This window comes from Coregonus lavaretus, assembly GCF_964263955.1.
Source record: "Coregonus lavaretus genome assembly, chromosome: 12".
NCBI lineage: Eukaryota > Metazoa > Chordata > Actinopteri > Salmoniformes > Salmonidae > Coregonus > Coregonus lavaretus.
In genome coordinates this window covers 30,639,998-30,658,390 of record NC_139999.1, presented here as the reverse complement: position 1 = coordinate 30,658,390, position 18,393 = coordinate 30,639,998, and the positions used below count along the sequence as shown (strand labels likewise).

The 18,393-nt window shown below is 45.0% G+C and overlaps 1 long non-coding RNA gene and 1 pseudogene across 2 annotated transcripts; both read left to right on the top strand.

Moving 5' to 3' along the window:
- The first annotated feature begins 2,392 nt into the window (after positions 1–2,392).
- Positions 2,393–6,655, top strand: LOC311137946. The gene is made up of 4 exons (XR_014613998.1): positions 2,393–3,165; positions 4,865–5,055; positions 5,187–5,283; positions 5,482–6,655. It is a non-coding gene; the product is annotated as an uncharacterized lncRNA (long non-coding RNA).
- A 2,125-nt stretch (positions 6,656–8,780) lies between these two features.
- Positions 8,781–17,038, top strand: LOC311138800 (guanylyl cyclase-activating protein 1-like; annotated as a pseudogene). The gene is made up of 4 exons: positions 8,781–8,807; positions 16,239–16,376; positions 16,646–16,736; positions 16,843–17,038. The product of its transcript is annotated as a guanylyl cyclase-activating protein 1-like (transcript).
- Positions 17,039–18,393: the final 1,355 nt, after the last annotated feature.

Sequence of the window (18,393 nt, the reverse complement as noted above, 5' to 3'; positions counted from 1 at the left end):
AATCAGATTCCAAACTCTCCACCATGGCCAAGACCAAAGAGCTCTCCAAGGATGTCAGGGACAAGATTGTAGACCTACACAAGGCTGGAATGGGCTACAAGACCATCGCCAAGCAGCTTGGTAAGAAGGTGACAACAGTTGGTGCGATTATTCGCAAATGGAAGAAACACAAAATAACTGTCAATCTCCCTCGGCCTGGGGCTCCATGCAAGATCTCACCTCGTGGAGTTGCAATGATCATGAGAATGGTGAGGAATCAGCCCAGAACTACACGGGAGGATCTTGTCAATGATCTCAAGGCAGCTGGGACCATAGTCACCAAGAAAACAATTGGTAACACACTACGCCGTGAAGGACTGAAATCCTGCAGCGCCCGCAAGGTCCCCCTGCTCAAGAAAGCACATATATAGGCCCGTCTGAAGTTTGCCAATGAACATCTGAATGATTCAGAGGAGAACTGGGTGAAAGTGTTGTGGTCAGATGAGACCAAAATCGAGCTCTTTGGCATCAACTCAACTCGCCGTGTTTGGAGGAGGAGGAATGCTGCCTATGACCCCAAGAACACCATCCCCACCATCAAACATGGAGGAGGAAACATTGTGCTTTGGGGGTATTTTTCTGCTAAGGGGACAGGACAACTTCACCGCATCAAAGGGACGATGGACGGGGCCATGTACTGTCAAATCTTGGGTGAGAACCTCCTTCCCTCAGCCAGGGCATTGAAAATGGGTCGTGGATGGGTATTCCAGCATGACAATGACCCAAAACACACGGCCAAGGCAACAAAGGAGTGGCTCAAGAAGAAACACATTAAGGTCCTGGAGTGGCCTAGCCAGTCTCCAGACCTTAATCCCATAGAAAATCTGTGAAGGGAGCTGAAGGTTCGAGTTGCCAAACGTCAGGCTCGAAACCTTATTGACTTGGAGAAGATCTGCAAAGAGGAGTGGGACAAAATCCCTCCTGAGATGTGTGCAAACCTGGTGGCCAACTACAAGAAACGTCTGACCTCTGTGATTGCCAGCAAGGGTTTTGCCACCAAGTACTAAGTCATGTTTTGCAGGGGGGTCAAATACTTATTTCCCTCATTAAAATGCAAATCAATTTATAACATTTTTGACATGCGTTTTTCTGTTTTTTTGTTGTTGTTATTCTGTCTCTCACTGTTCAAATAAACCTACCATTAAAATTATAGACTGATCATGTCTTTGTCAGTGGGCAAACGTACAAAATCAGCAGGGGATCAAATACTTTTTTCCCTCACTGTATATTTTGACCATGAATTCCGAGTGGATAGAACATATTGTTCAAGATAAAATAGCCTAATTAATGAAAAAAGCATCTAATCAATAATGGCAATATTTTCAATTAACTCTGCAACTCTTCCAACAATTGACTTTTTGCACAACTGCCACCAGTTTGGCGCTAAAACATTTACAACAAAGACATACTGACATAGTAAAATAAATAAAAGTGTGTAAAAAACATATATAACTGATATTTCATGCTGAAACCCTCATATTTCACACAAATGTTATTCACTAAGTTGATGGTTTATATTTAGGATAATGTTTTACAGCTTTATCATTATATTGTTTATTTTAAACCCATTTTATTTGATTATTATATTTGACATATGATGAGGCCACACAGAGGGCCAGAGATAATTACAGACACCTGTGATAATCTGAAGTACCCAAATAGGCCACTAGATGTCATCTGATAAAATTCCCCCAAAACCCTAGAGCGTTTCCAAAGTTCTGGTAGTTTACTGGTAAACTTAGGGCAATGGTGGTGGCACCATATACCCTCCCTTTGCAACCCTTCTTGTAAGACTCCTGAGAGGAATCTCAGGAATGTGCAGAAACACACTTTTTTTTGTTGCCCTCTAGGTAAACTTAATCTCTCTTGTGAGACAGTGAAGTCAATTAGTAGGGACTGTCTGCAGTACCTTCTTATGGTTGCCTTGGAGACAGGTACTGGACTGGTATGTCCTGTTTCTATGTCCGCAATGGGAAGTCACCATATCGACCGATGCTGAGAACATTTTTAGAATGTGCTGGAAGGCTCTACCCATGCTCCCCCGGCTTTGAGAGCACAACTATGTGTAGTTTATCCAGGAAGACATGAAACACTGGATCAGCTGCAGCACCAGCAGTAGTGCATGGCAAGAGTGCTTTGGATGTTTCTGGACTTGCTTTTAATTACTCAATGCTAGTGGTGTAAAGTAACTAAGTAAAAATACTTTGAAGTACTACTTAAGTCATTTTTCTCTGTACTTTAATTTACTGTTTATTTAGCACATTTTCCTCCACTGCTCAATGCAAAGGACATGTTCCTAGAAACAAAATAAAGCCAAACAATATGACAGATTGATGCCTATAATAAAGTCAGATTCTATAAATCAGATTCTGACAGATTGCAGTACAGTATAGTTATTAAAATATATGTGTTATGGTTACAATTTGCTGCACCTATAAAGCCTGTTTATATTGGTCATAACACACTACATCCCTATCTGTGATGACAGAAGGGAGTTTGTGATATGGTGTGATGACTTCTGCATAACTCCTGCATTCTTACTGATTATTTATTCCCTGATTGTTTTATAAGTGTCCTCCTGACATGTAAAAAATGTGAATGAGCCAGCTTACTGATTACTCATTAGTGAATTAGTATCTGGTGACCAAAACATTAAAAGTCTGACTGACATTGATTTAATATGCCTATAAATTATCATCTCCAGTGATTAAACTAAGCACTATCACAGCAGGGGAGTTTAAACTTGGCCACAGAGAGTGGATTGTGGTTTGACTCAATGTATGGGACATTGTGGCCATATAAATAGGGAATGATTAGTCAATTATAGTCATACTAATTCTATGCACAAAGGGAGTTGGATTGATGCCAAGGTATCTAGATGTCTGTGATGATGCCACCACACTGCATTGTGATGTCATAGGCCCAACATCAACAAGTCCTTTGGAGGTTGACTCTGAGGCCTCATTAGCTCTAGGCAGGGCCACCAGGAGGCAGTCTCTGTTTGTGGGGGAAAGAAGAAGGGGAAGTTGAGGCTAGACGCCCATCACAGTCTCTGCTCAGTCCAGTCACCATTCAGCCACCATGATGGAGCTGACACCAGATGGAGGAGCCTTAAAGAGGTCTCAGGTAACTCAACAACTGTTGTAGACTTACAGTTGAATGGATCACTTAGGGCTGTGTGAGAGGAGCTTGAGAGAGGGGAATTTGTGGGGGAGACAGACCAATAACACAAACACTTAAAAGGCTTACTGAAATACTGGGCTGGTCAGTCGTCTCACTGAAGTATTCTGTATTATGTAGAAGACTAATGTTGTCTGGCAACAGTTGGACACCCCTATCGAAAATGTCAAATGTACTGTATCTTAACTACAGTCGGAAGTTTACATACACTTAGGTTGGAGTCATTAAAACTCGTTTTTCAATCACTCCACACATTTCTTGTTAACAAACTATAGTTTTGGCAAGGTCCAGTGATTCAGTGATTTCGGCAGAAAATCTGATATGCTCTGGGTCGATAGCACGCTGTGCAGACTGGCCGATAATTGTCCAGGCTAGAGCTGGCTGGTAGGTAGTGCAGTCCACGGACAGTGGTGAAGACTGCTAACGGTGGCTAATAGCAAGTAGCTAGTTAGCTGGCTAGTTTCAGCTGTAGGTTCTTGATAAAAGGTATAAAGAAATAATAGAATCCGTTCCATATTGGGTGAGGCGGGTTGCAGGAAAGTATATTTAGTTAAAGGATGGAAAGTGAGAGAGAAATATATACGAAAAAAAAAAAAAGGCTATTTACACGAGTACACAACAGAATACATGACCGCACTGCTACGCCATCTTGGATTGAATGGAATTCAATCTATAAGAAATACTTTATATTCAATGGGGCTAGGCCAAGCAGCAATTACAAAATACTTTTCATTTCACCCATACAACAATATAGCCTATTATTAAAGTACAGTATGTTTACAATATCATAAACAATAGTCTTTTACAGGTTCCAAATTATATTTTATATATTCATACGTCTTAAGGGGGCACTTTTGTCATACTCCACAGAAAATGACCGTGGTGATGAATCAACTAGTTTTAGGCACTGTTATCACAGAATTAAAACATCTTTGCTGTTATCATTCAGTTTGGGGTAGCCACTTGGCTGGAATAATTAATGCAACATGACCACCAGGAGGCGTCGTACGTCAACTGCAACGTCAGCCCTCTATATTTGTCAGATTTAGCTAGCTAACTAATTAACGTTAACTATTTGTCCAGCCACTGTAATCTATTATTTGTTTCTAGCTAGCAACTTAGCTCGCTAGCTAGCTAGACCTATCTCAGTAACGTTAAGAGTAGCAATGGTAACTTACTAGCATACATCAATTGAATGTTGTCAACATTCTTCTTTCTTGCTCTGTTCTTGTGAATGTGCAGTGTCAAACATCGTAGACCAGGAGGAGGCAGTGGTAGTAGGGGCAAGGTGTCAATGAGGAAGAATGAGGAGCCCCATTATCACGTTACGAGATATGATAGGCAGTTTAGTGCTTAGTGTTGCTGCGGATGCAGTTTACCTGTATTTTGTTCATATGTTCAAAATAATCAAACTCGGATGTATCTGTTCTCATGTCCTTGGACATGCAGTAGGCCTAGTTCCTTTGTTATTACTGATCTGAAGCTGGATAACATTACAATTTAGTATAGTAAACTTTTATTACAGCTGGTCAGTTACATTTTAATGTGAGAATTGAAGAGAAGGAATCATGAGCTTTTTGCCGCAGAAGATCAAGATGATCAAGAACAGTGTATATGCTAATTATTTTCCCTACATGTTCTTTAGATCACATTACAAGCACCCGAGCCCGTCATCGTAAACCACTTCTGTTCATGTGCAGCTGGGAGAGCTTTGTGCAATCATCTGGTGGCTCTACTCTTCCAGACTGCACATTACACCACAATGGGGTTGAAGACCGTGCCACCACCATTGCCTTGCACAGGGGTACTGCAGTCGTGGCACAGGCCAAGGACTCGGTGAGTTTTTAAATTGAAATAACTTTTCATATTGTCATAGAGAAGACACATTTTGCATTTTTGTAAACTCATATTACTACACATCGTTCTACATTCATCCTGAATCTTTTTGTATTATTATTTTTAACCAGAGGATTCGACCAGAGCCCACTGATGAAATGGTTGTGAGGAAGCCAAGGACATCAGGCAGGAGTGGCATAAAATCCACTCTTGACCAAGCATTCCCTGGTGAGTTACAATTGTCTTTAAACAAGTTGGCATTCCCAGGCTGTCCCCATTATACTCCCACGTTGTCTTCACTCATGTGTTGAAATGTATTGGACTAAAGTTTTACAATCTTGGCTGACATTCATTTCTTGTCTATGCTTCTTTTTTATGTGTTTCTGGGACCCTTCCTGACATGACGGTGCTGTCTGCTGGACCAAGTTTGAGGAGCATGAGACCACAGCCTGCCATTGCCAAGGTGCTGCATGGATTGGAAGAAATTACTCTGGCTGACTCTAGATTTGGTCCAGTGCCCCGCAGGTCAGTGCTGTCATGTCAGTGTCCCCCTACTGTCAACAGAGATTCTAAAGCATCCAGATGCTCCTGCATTCCCCCAACTCCCAGTAAAAGAAAGTCAATTGCACAGTAATTTAAACCATGTCCCTACTTGCACTCAGTTTTACCACATGGAGAGCTTAAAGGTGTCACCAGCATTGTCATCTGCTATTGAGAATGGCACAGTCGAGCAGTCTGCCCGTCCACTATGGAAGGAAATTAGGAAACCACATGTGACTGCTAGCTGGTTTAGGGAGGCATGCCACGTGCGTGGGGAGTCATCTAGCCATGCCCTAGCCATGAGAATGCTTAAAGGTGAGCGCCAAACCGAAGCTATGAGAAAGGGTCTTGAGCTTGAGCCAGAGGTTCTACAGAACTACTCTGAATGATTTATGATGCACACCATCTTGGGGCATGCCCTGATGGGAAAGTTTATGACCCTTCTGCAGGTCCACCCTTCGGGCTAGCTGAGATCAAGTGCCCTGATGTTGAGTGTAACTGATGTGAAGCACATTAAGTTTGTCAATGGCCAGGCCAAGCTCAAACACAGCCACAAATATCACTGGGAAGTCCAGGGCCAACCGGCTGTAACTGGTTTAGATTGGTGCGACTTCATTACAAACACTAGAAGTGATATTACAGTAGAGAGAATTGAGAGATGATGCTTTGATAGCAGAGATGAGATAAACTTGACCTCTTCTTCTTCTACACCTACATGGATGTGTACCTTAAGATGTAATGTAGCAGGTGAGCCAATCCCACTTGGCAGGGCACTGTAACATTGTTGCCCAAGGCAATGTACATACACTGCTCAAAAAAATAAAGGGAACACTTAAACAACACAATGTAACTCCAAGTCAATCACACTTCTGTGAAATCAAACTGTCCACTTAGGAAGCAACACTGATTGACAATACATTTCACATGCTGTTGTGCAAATGGAATAGACAATAGGTGGTAATTATTGTCAATTAGCAAGACACCCCCAATAAAGAAGTGGTTCTGCAGGTGGTGACCACAGACCACTTCTCAGTTCCTATGCTTCCTGGCTGATGTTTTGGTCACTTTTGAATGCTGGCGGTGCTTTCACTCTAGTGGTAGCATGAGACGGAGTCTACAACCCACACAAGTGGCTCAGGTAGTGCAGCTCATCCAGGATGGCACATCAATGCGAGCTGCGGCAAGAAGTTTGCTGTGTCTGTCAGCGTAGTGTCCAGAGCATGGAGACGCTACCAGGAGACAGGCCAGTACATCAGGAGACGTGGAGGAGGCCGTAGGAGGGCAACAACCCAGCAGCAGGACCGCTACCTCCGCCTTTGTGCAAGGAGGAGCAGGAGGGGCACTGCCAGAGCCCTGCAAAATGACCTCCAGCAGGCCACAAATGTGCATGTGTCTGCTCAAACGGTCAGAAACAGACTCCATGAGGGGGGTATGAGGGCCCGACGTCCACAGGTGGGGGTTGGGCTTACAGCCCAACACCGTGCAGGACGTTTGGCATTTGCCAGAGAACACCAAGATTGGCAAATTCGCCACTGGCGCCCTGTGCTCTTCACAGATGAAAGCAGGTTCACACTGAGCACATGTGACAGACGTGACAGTCTGGAGACGCCGTGGAGAACGTTCTGCTGCCTGCAACATCCTCCAGCATGACCGGTTTGGCGGTGGGTCAGTCATGGTGTGGGGTGGCATTTCTTTGGGGGGCCGCACTGCCCTCCATGTGCTCGCCAGAGGTAGCCTGACTGCCATTAGGTACCGAGATGAGATCCTCAGACCCCTTGTGAGACCATATGCTGGTGCGGTTGGCCCTGGGTTCCTCCTAATGCAAGACAATGCTAGACCTCATGTGGCTGGAGTGTGTCAGCAGTTCCTGCAAGAGGAAGGCATTGATGCTATGGACTGGCCCGCCCGTTCCCCAGACCTGAATCCAATTGAGCACATCTGGGACATCATGTCTCGCTCCATCCACTAACGCCACGTTGCACCACATACTGTCCAGGAGTTGGCGGATGCTTTAGTCCAGGTCTGGGAGGAGATCCCTCAGGAGACCATCCGCCACCTCATCAGGAGCATGCCCAGGCATTGTAGGGAGGTCATACAGGCACGTGGAGGCCACACACACTACTGAGCCTCATTTTGACTTGTTTTAAGGACATTACATCAAAGTTGGATCAGCTTGTAGTGTGGCTTTCCACTTTAATTTTGAGGGTGACTCCAAAGGGTGATCTACATGTAGGTATAAAGTGGTTATTTATAATTACCTAATTAATTGAACTTAAATCAATCATTGATTTGTATTGTGTGTGCACTGCCGTGCTTGAGCATGTTTATACACTGGCTTATCACCCTTGAGATCCAGAGGGCCCTGGTAGTTCACCATTAAGCGGCAGTTCGTCCACAGTTGATTGACAGAGCCTGCCAGAGTGAGTGGGATAATCGTGTCCCAGATATGGTACTCATTCACCATCCTAATGGCTCTCTCCACTAGCACTCTCAGACGTGCAATGGCTTGCGTTCACTCGGTGTCCTTCCGTGTTAGCAGAGTTGCTCTTTTGAATGGGGGAATGATGAGCGTTGCCCCCACATCTGACAGCATCCTATCTATGACGTATCGCTTGTCTGCCATTCATCCATCACCAGGCTCAAACAGCTTGAGGATTCCAGAGCGATGCGTGATCTCCTGATCAGACATGGACCCAGTGAAAAGCTTGGATACAAAGGTGATGGCTCCTCAAGGTGCAATCCAAATCAGGCCCTTAAAGGTGGTGTGGTTTTTGAAAGATGAAAAGGTCTCCGACTGTAATGTCAGAGAGGAGGGGTTGGCACATCTCAGCTCTGTGCAGTCCAGGATAACTCGGACCTCTGGACAGAACACCTTGAACTTGTCAGGCATGGTTGCCTGCACCTGCTCCCTGGACATCCAAATGGGCACAGAGCCCAAGACAATATATAGGTAGTTGGTCCAGGTTATTATAATGCAGCTCACTGTAGGGACACTCATGCCAAAGATGTCCACCAACACCTTCTCCTTCAGCCCAGCTGCTACTCGACAGCAGTAAAGAAAAAACTTGTCAATGAGTGGCAGCTTCCTGTTGGGGCTTGGTGTTGCGCTTCCCATTCCAGCCTTCTGGGCCTTGGACCAGTAGATTAACCTGGAGGCAGAGGAGGCAATGGACTCCCAGAACACCATGAAGACCTTCTCTGAGTGGAACCGGGTATAGAACCTGAAGTCCTCATCGGGTGCACAGAATCTTTGGAGCTGGAGATGGTGAACAGAGAGCTGTTGGACTTCTAGTTCTAGCGCCTTGATTCGATCCAGTGCAGCATCCAACACATTTATATGGCAAAATTGTACTATTATTCAGTTTGCTTGTCAGTATCATGACACAGTAAACCAACTCTTACTTAGTCTAGGTTTCAGGACATATGTAATCAGTCAAGTATGTTATGGTAGTGCTATTTGGTTTAAGAAATGTTGGTTCAATGAACTAAGGGGAGGGTGGCTTAAGTTGGAGACCAGAGTGGGAGAACAGAGAGCATGCAAGCTGGCTAGCGAGTTAATCATTTTGTTATTGTTATTTCAAAAGCTGAATACAGGTAATGCAATACCTGAACTATAGCAACCGTTTGCAAAACTATAACACATCATTTGGGGGGGGGGGGGGGCACCTGACCAACTGTTCAGCAATCGTATGGCTTAAGGGCAGAAGCTGCCAAGGTGCCCCCTGGACCCAGACTTGGCGCTCCAGTACCACTTGCCATGCGGTAGCAGAGAGAACAGTCTATGACTTGGGTGACTGGAGTCCTCGACAACTTCTTGAGCCTTCCTCTGACACCACCTTGTAGGTCCCGGATGGCAGGAAGCTCGGCCCCAGTGATGTACTGGGCTGTACGCACCACCCTCTGCAGCGCCCTACGGTCGGATACCGAGCAGTTGCCATACCAGGCGGTGATGCAACCGGTCAGGATGCTCTCGATGGTGCAGCTGTAGAACTTCTTGAGGATCTGGGATCCCCACACTGCTAGCTGATCAATTTCCATGGTATAAGTGTTAAGCAGTAGCAGACAGCATGACCTATCCTAAAGTCTGTTTTGTCTATCTGTCAATCATTGCTTATGTGGTTGACAAGCAAGTGGATTAGCGAGGGGGTTAGTTCATTGTCACAGACCCACAAAGTTCTGATTGGCTGATGAGGGGCTCTCAGCATCCCTTTAGTTACAAACCGTTGTTTGACTGTAAACTTTCGCTGGATGGGTTCACACACTGACATTTTATTTAGATAATTGCATAGTATATAGTTTGCAAGCGATACAATTATGGGGAATAACAACGACTTCTCTATTGAAGAATTGGTGCCTGTGAGTTATCAGTGGTACAGGACATTTATGACGGAATGCCCATCTGGACAGCTCACCTTTTACGAAATCGGCCTGAAAAATCAATCGAAAGCTTCAAACACCTGTTCCGAGACCATGTTTGAAACATTTGATATGAGTGATGTAGGATGACTCTTCTCTATCACTAATATTCATAGTTTATACCAGTCTTTGCATAATGTATTGGGTTTTCATTGTTATTTTTTATCATCAATATGACATCACACATGAAAATAATTGATAGATCTAGTTTTTACCGCTATATATAGGATAAGGGGGGAAATGGTTGCCATTACTCAAAATTGCACCAAGATGGGCCACTGCGTAATTTTGATGATAATTGATGACATGTAGGCCATTTCACTTGTTTAACCTCTTAAGGTTCACTTGTTTAACCTCTTAACTATTTTGTATCAACTCTGCCCAAATGTGCCGAATTGGTCAATTGATACATGATGGATCATTACCTTATAACTTTCACACATCTAGATGGCCGGGAATTCTCAAGTCTTCTTTGCCATTCTCCAGTAGTCATCAGCCAGTGACCATTTGCAGATTAAAGGGCTGGGTAGCCGGAATCTGTGCTTTATGCCATTGCAATGTTGGCTTTATTTTAAGAATGTGAAATGTCAGAATAATAGTAGAGAGAATCATTTATTTCAGCTTTGATTTCTTTCATCACATTCCCAGTGGGTCAGAAGTTTACATACACTCAATTAGTATTTGGTAGCATTGCCTTTAAATTGTTTAACTTGGGTCAAACGTTTCGGGTAGCCTTCCACAAGCTTCCCACAATAAGTTGGGTGAATTCTGGCCCTCCTGACAGAGCTGGTGTAACTGAGTCGGGTTTGTAGGCCTCCTTGCTCGCACACGCTTTTTCAGTTCTGCCCACACATTTTCTATAGGATTAAGGTCAGGGCTTTGTGATGGCCACTCCAATACCTTGACTTTGTTGTCCTTAAGCCATTTTGCCACAACTTTGGAAGTATGCTTGGGGTCATTGTCCATTTGGAAGACCCATTTGATACCAAGCTTTAACTTCCTGACTGATGTCTTGAGATGTTGCTTCAATATATCCACATAATTTTCCTTCCTCATGATGCCATCTATTTTGTGAAGTGCACCAGTCCCTCCTGCAGCAAAGCACCCCCACAGCATGATGCTCCTACCCCTGTGCTTCATGGTTGGGATGGTGTTCTTCGGCTTGCAAGCACCCCCTTTTTCCTCCAAACATAACAATGATCATTATGGCCAAACAGTTCTATTTTTGTTTCATCAGACCAGAGGACATTCTCCAAAAAGTACGATCTTTGTTCCCATGTGCAGTTGCAAACCGTAGTCTGGCTTTTTTATGGCGGTTTTGGAGCAGTGGCTTCTTCCTTGCTGAGCGGCCTTTCAGGTTATGTCGATATAGGACTCGTTTTACTGTGGATATAGATACTTTTGTACCTGTTTCCTCCAGCATCTTCACAAGGTCCTTTGCTGTTGTTCTGGGATTGATCTGCACTTTTCGCACTAAAGTACATTCATCTCCAGGAGACAGAACACGTCTCCTTCCTGTCACACCCTGGCTCTGGGACTCTATATGTTGAGCCAGGGTGTGTTCATTCTATGTGTTGAAGTTCTATGTTGGGAGTTCTAGTTTGTTTATTTCTATGTTGGCCTGAGTGACTCCCAATCAGAGGCAACGAGTGTCAGCTGTGGCTGGTTGTCTCTGATTGGGAGCCATATTTAACTGTCGGTTTTCCCTTAGTGTTGGTGGGATCTTGTTCCAGTTGGTTGTGTTTAGACTTAGGACGTCACGGTATCGTTTGTTGTTTTGTTATTCGTGTGTGCACTTTAATTAAATAAAGTATGTTCGCTCAACACGCTGCGCCTTGGTCTACTCGATACGACGATCGTGACAGAAGATCCCACCATACCAGGACCAAGCAGCGTGTCCAGGAGCAGGCAGCCTTGACGTGGGAGCAGATTTTGGACGGGCAGGGGTCCTGGACCTGGGAGGAAATCCTGGCCGGGATGGATCGCCGGCCATGGAGTGAGACAGTAGAGGCGCGACGGAGAGAGGAGCAACGGCGTGATCAGTGTCGTCGTCGGACGGTCGAGAGGCAACCCCAAAAATTTTTTAGGGGGGGGCACAGGGCATGGACGACGGGGCTGACGGAGGCAGACAAGGGGCGTATTCAGAAGGCCACCAGGTTACGGGGGTCACTGGTAAAGGAAGGGAAGGAAGGTTTAGAGGCACGGCGAGAGGTACTGGGGTGTGTTACCAGTCCGGTCCGGCCCGTTCAAGATCCCGGTGTAGAGCCAGTGGTGTGTGTCCCCAGTACGGTCCGGCCTGTTCCTGCCCCTCGCACCAAGTGTACGGTGCGCGTCGCCAGCCCGGTCCGGCCTGTTCCTGCCTCTCGCACCAAGCCTACGGTGTGCGTCGCCAGCCCGGCCCGGCCTATTCCTGCCCCTCGCACCAAGCCTACGGTGTGCGTCGCCGGCCCGGCCTGTTCCTGCCCCTCGCACCAAGCCTACGGTGCGCGTCGCCAGCCCGGCCCGGCCTGTTCCTGCCCCTCGCACCAAACCTACGGTGTGCGTCGCCAGCCCGGCCCGGCCTGTTCCTGCCACTCGCACCAAGCCTTTGGTGTGCGTCGCCAGCCCGGCCCGGCCTGTTCCTGCCACTCGCACCAAGCCTACGGTGCGCGTCGCCAGCCCGGTCCGGCCTGTTCCTGCCACTCGCACCAAGACAGGGGTGCGAGTCGTCAGCCTGGTCCAGAACGTTCCTGCTACTCGCACCAAGCCAGGGGTGCGAGTCGTCAGCCTGGTCCAGCCCGTTCCTGCTACTCGCACCAAGCCAGGGGTGCGAGTCGTCAGCCTGGTAAAGCCCGTTGCTGCTCCACGCACCAAGCCAGGGGTGCGAGTCGTCAGCCCGGTAAAGCCCGTTCCGGCTCCACGCACCAAGCCAGGGGTGCGAGTCGTCAGCCCGGTAAGGCCCGTTCCGGCTCCACGCACCAAGCCAGGGGTGCGCATCGTCAGCCCGGTCCGGCCCGTTGCTGCTCCACGCACCAAGCCAGGGGTGCGAGTCGTCAGTCCGGTGAGGCCCGTTCCGGCTCCACGCACCAAGCCAGGGGTGCGCATCGTCAGCCCGGTCCGGCCCGTTGCTGCTCCACGCACCAACCCAGGGGTGCGTATCGTCAGCCCGGTCCGGCCCGCTGCTGCTCCACGCACCAAGCCAGGGGTGCGCATCGTCAGCCCGGTCCGGTCCGTTCCTGCCTCACGCACCAAGCCAGGGGTGCGCGTCGGCAGTCCGGCACAACCCGTGCCTGGGTCACCGGTGCCTAATCAGGTACCGGTCAACTGCTCCACAACGGAGCTGAAGCTAACCGCTCCTGCTACGTCCAGTTCAGCTCCAGCCAGCGGGGCCAGACCGGACCAGGGGCGCTATGGGGGGATTATTGGAGGGTGGTGGGCAAGCCCGGAGCCAGAACCGCCGCCGAGGAGGAATGCCCACCCAGCCCTCCCCTGTTTTGCTCTGGTTGAGGCGCGGTCGCAGTCCGCGCCTTTAGGGGGGGGGTACTGTCACACCCTGGCTCTGGGACTCTATATGTTGAGCCAGGGTGTGTTCATTCTATGTGTTGAAGTTCTATGTTGGGAGTTCTAGTTTGTTTGTTTATTTCTATGTTGGCCTGAGTGACTCCCAATCAGAGGCAACGAGTGTCAGCTGTGGCTGGTTGTCTCTGATTGGGAGCCATATTTAACTGTCGGTTTTCCCTTAGTGTTGGTGGGATCTTGTTCCAGTTGGTTGTGTTTAGACTTAGGACGTCACGGTATCGTTTGTTGTTTTGTTATTCGTGTGTGCACTTTTTAATTAAATAAAGTATGTTCGCTCAACACGCTGCGCCTTGGTCTACTCGATACGACGATCGTGACACTTCCTGAGCGGTATGACGGCTACGCGGTCCCATGGTGTTTATACTTGCGTACTATTGTTTGTACAGATGAACGTGGTACCTTCAGGCATTTGGAAATTGCTCCCAAGGATGAACCAGACTTGTGGAGGTCTACACATTTTTTTCTTGGCTGATTTCTTTAGATTTTCCCATGATGTCAAGCAAATAGGCACTGCGTTTGAAGGTAGGCCTTGAAATACATCCACAGGTACACCTCCAATTGACTCAAATGATGTCAATTAGCCTATCAGAAGCTTCTAAAGCCATGACATCATTTTCTGGAATTTTCCAAGCTGTTTAAAGGCACAGTCAACTTAGTGTATGTAAACTCCTGACCCACTGGAATTGTGATACCTGTCTGTAAACAATTGTTGGAAAAATTACTTGTGTCATGCACAAGGTAGATGTCCTAACCGACTTGCCAAAACTGTAGTTTGTTAACAAGAAATTTGTGGAGTGGTTGAAAAACGAGTTTTAATGACTCCAACCTAAGTGTATGTAAACTTCCGACTTCAACTGTATGTCTTATAGAACAGATAATCAATTACACCCCTTTAATACTATACCAGGTGCAAGTATAAAGTAGTTATGTTCTCAGGGCAATATGTGAATTAAGTAATAATATATTCTATGGATATCAGAATATATTAGGGAAAATCCATTCACAATCCCCAAAATGTATGGATGTGAGGAGCCAAACTCAACTGACACATTGAGTACGTTTACATGCACACAAATAATTATATATTAAACTGATTATGGCAATAGGCAGATTATGCAATAGTCATGTAAACACCTTACTCTGCTGATGTTAATTGGCATATGGTCAAAATTGAAGAAAACATAGGCCGATTAAAACACCTGGTTTTCTGAGCAATATTTGTAATAATTAGAACATGTAAACACCTTAATCGGCGTTCCAGCGGTGCATTTGCTCGGCACATGTGCTAGCCTCTATCTTTAGCACAAGTATTTTATCTAGACTAGAGTATAGTATATCATGTTAAAGACAGAAAAGTTGCCATATACAGTACATATGAACCTATTAGCCATTGATAAATGTTTTGGAGCCTTTTTAGAAAAAACGTGTGTTTTCATCTTTATTAGGACTAAGTGATCACGGTGTAAGTTTAAGTGATTGTATTGTAATTTGTCTCCATGCAACTAAACAAGAACTAAAGAATGGTGCACCTTTTCAGGTGTGCAGGTAAAACTCGGTTTGGAGTTTATAGCATAATTTAACCTTGGACACAATGAGGAAACAGCATTAAAGACGGGCTTAAAATCTGCCCACCCATTAGTGCAAATGACAGGATAAATTCTGTAGACATTTCTCCAGACATTTGCCACAGTGTAATTGTTCCTTAGTGTCCTAAATGCTTTCAGTATTTACCATAAAGATGCTATTTCCTTTACCAAATACATATAAAAATGCCTTCATTACACTATCATAACTGGCATAACAGCACCTCTTAATAATAGTTGTCATGTGCTGATACAATGTGTAAGACAACAATATGTTGTTTTAATGGGCATCAATGTAGAGCGAGCACTAATTAATTTAATCATCAATGCAACAGTAATTAACTCCAAATTGATGTCACCTTAGTACAGGACAAAACCACATTATATAATTAATCTGTATCATAGAAGTCTTTGTTGTGTGTACGTGCCTTGTTTTAGGACTACAGCACGTCTGCATCTTGAACTCTTTGAGCATAGCTGAGCACTGTGTAAATCCTTTTATTGTTGCAGGGCCTCAAAGAAGGGTTATGTTTGACTGGTGACCCTCCACTTAAAACAGAGTTAACCTCTTGTTGAGAAACACTCAGTGAAAGAATGCTCTGAAAGGAAGCCTGAGCTATTATTATGGTGGATTCTATTGTAGCACCGGCAGTGAAATGTTAATTAATTATGATGTAATGAAGACATGATGCTCTGCAAAGATCTATAAATGGCACTTGACACATTCCAGCTGCACACTTAACAAATCATCTATAAAAAGTTATGCCTTTCGAAATGACTGTTTCTTTTGTAGGAGCTTCCAAAAGAAACAAATATATCTGCCATTTTCTGGTCATTTAAAAAGCTCAACTCAATTGCCTTGATTTTGAGTGTGACCAAGACCTCCATTATAATGGAACTGAATCGGTTATGTAAATGTCAGTTGTAGGGGTAGGCCTAATGTTTATGTAAATGTTGACAGTTATGTGAGATTAGCTGGTTTCACTATCATAATGGTTACTTATGTTACATGTCTTATTGATGTTATTAGTAACCACAGTGTTTGTTTAGACTGAAATTAATGCTATTCCATTGGATGTTCTGCAGGATGGCTTCATGAAGTATGTGGCACCGCTGTCTGGTGCTGAAGGGAGGAGTGCAGCAGAAGCTGCGTTGGTACTTTAAACTGTACGATGTGGACAGAGTCGCTGCATCGAATGTGACGAGCTGCTCCTTATCTTGAAGGTGAGAGTGGGCCATACTGAACACACCTCTGTCTGTGTGATGGCTCAGTAGAGAGTCATCAGATGTGTGAACGCACATCAGTGTGATGATAATATAATATTGTGTGATGATAATATTGTCTAATATAACCAGTATTATGTCAGATAATATATGTATAAATGTCTATCAGGCAATTTGGTAGTCTTGGCTGACACCTACAGGTTATATATGAGAATTATATTTCATAGTCATATTTCTGAACTCTCTTTCCTTTCCTGCTTTCATACTACTCTATCCGTGCCATCAATGAAGTAAACTATGAGATGTAAGCCGAGGACTTTACCAACATGTTGTTTGACAAGATTGATATCAATTTTATTAGTGCCACTTTTCATGCTTTTCATGTAGATGTGGTCTATGTGCCTATCAATAAGGTGCGTGCGTGCGTGCGTGCGTGCGTGCGTGCGTGCGTGCGTGTATATATCAGGTGAGCTGTCCCTGGAGGAGTTCATGGAGGGCATCCAGAATGATGAGAAGCTACTGGAAACACGGACTGAGAGTCTGGAACTCACACACATTGTCAGCAAGAGCCAGGTCTCAGCTAGAGAGAGAGAGAGTTGAGTTGAGTTTTTATAAAACCTTTATTTTATACTCAAGTGTTAACATAAATAATGGCACACTGCCTTTTCAGAAATGAAAAAAAATGTAATTCCTAAATAAAATAAAAATACAAAAGAACATATACATTCAACTCATTTCATCAACAAAAAATAGTTTCCCCTCCTCCACAAAACAAACCGCTCTTTCGTAAACCCACTTCTCCTCAAACAATGGGAGATCTTTTACAGCTGAGAAGAACTCAAAATCCACTTTTATTCTTGCTTTCACTAATCCTTTAAAAACACATCTTACATCCTGCCCATATCCCGTTTCTATCTTATGTTTCCTACTCAGAAAAATGGACATCTTAGCTTGTCCCAAAATAAAATTTAACAGTTGACATTTTCTTTTCTGATGCTTACTATATTGAAACCCCAAAATAAAAACAGTGTTATTGAAAATCTCCCCTACAGCTTTAAACAAAGACTCCAGCATTTCCAAGAGAGGTTTTATCCTCTCACACTCCATAAAACAATGAAAAATTGTTTCTCTTATATTACAAAAAGGGCATCCATCTCCAACATCTGAGTTAATAACAGATACAAAAGCATTAACTGCAATGATGCCATGCAAAACCCTCCATTGCATATCCCCAGTACCCTTTTGTAACGGTGGCTTGTACAGTGCTCTCCATGCTGGCTTTACCTTGTCATCAATGCCCAATTTTACCCTCCATGGAGTGTCTTTTCTATTTTTCAATTTATCTTTATTCAAAACCTTGACACACCCCCTGTATAAGTCTTTCCCATTCACCTCATCCAAACCCACCTCTTCCAACCCTCTCAAATCCAGTAATAGCGCCTTTCTTTCTGACTCTGGGATATTGGGTGTAATCCCTAGTCTTGGAAATGAGACGTTTTCATCTTGTACATTCTTCTTGTGACTATTAAGCATACCCCACTCTTCTGCTGACAGAGCCTTCCTGCAGCTTCCCAGCAGTTGTCCGACAATCCTTTCCGACCTCACCCCCAAATGTTCAGCCACCCTTCTTCCATCCATTAAGGCGGTCCCAGCCATGGCCATTAACTGTTTTAAGGTGATGATTTTGCCCTTCACCAGAATCTTGGAGAAATATGGAACAGCTGCAGTTGTACAATCCAGTCTTGCCCCGTACACCAGAGGTTCCTCCAGCAGCCAATGCACTGACTCCGCTGACGTTCGTCTGGACACCTTCATAATGCTCCACACCCTAAGAAGGCCTCTGTAAAACGGAGGTACTCCCTCCCTAGAAATCTGGCTACTATCAACCAAAAATAAAGCTTTCTTTAAACCTAATCCCCCAACCTGCTGTAATACAAGACCTGCCACCCCTCTCCAAACCACATTTTCCGGTCCATAAAGCAACCTTTGAATAAACTGAAACCGGAAAGCAGCAGCC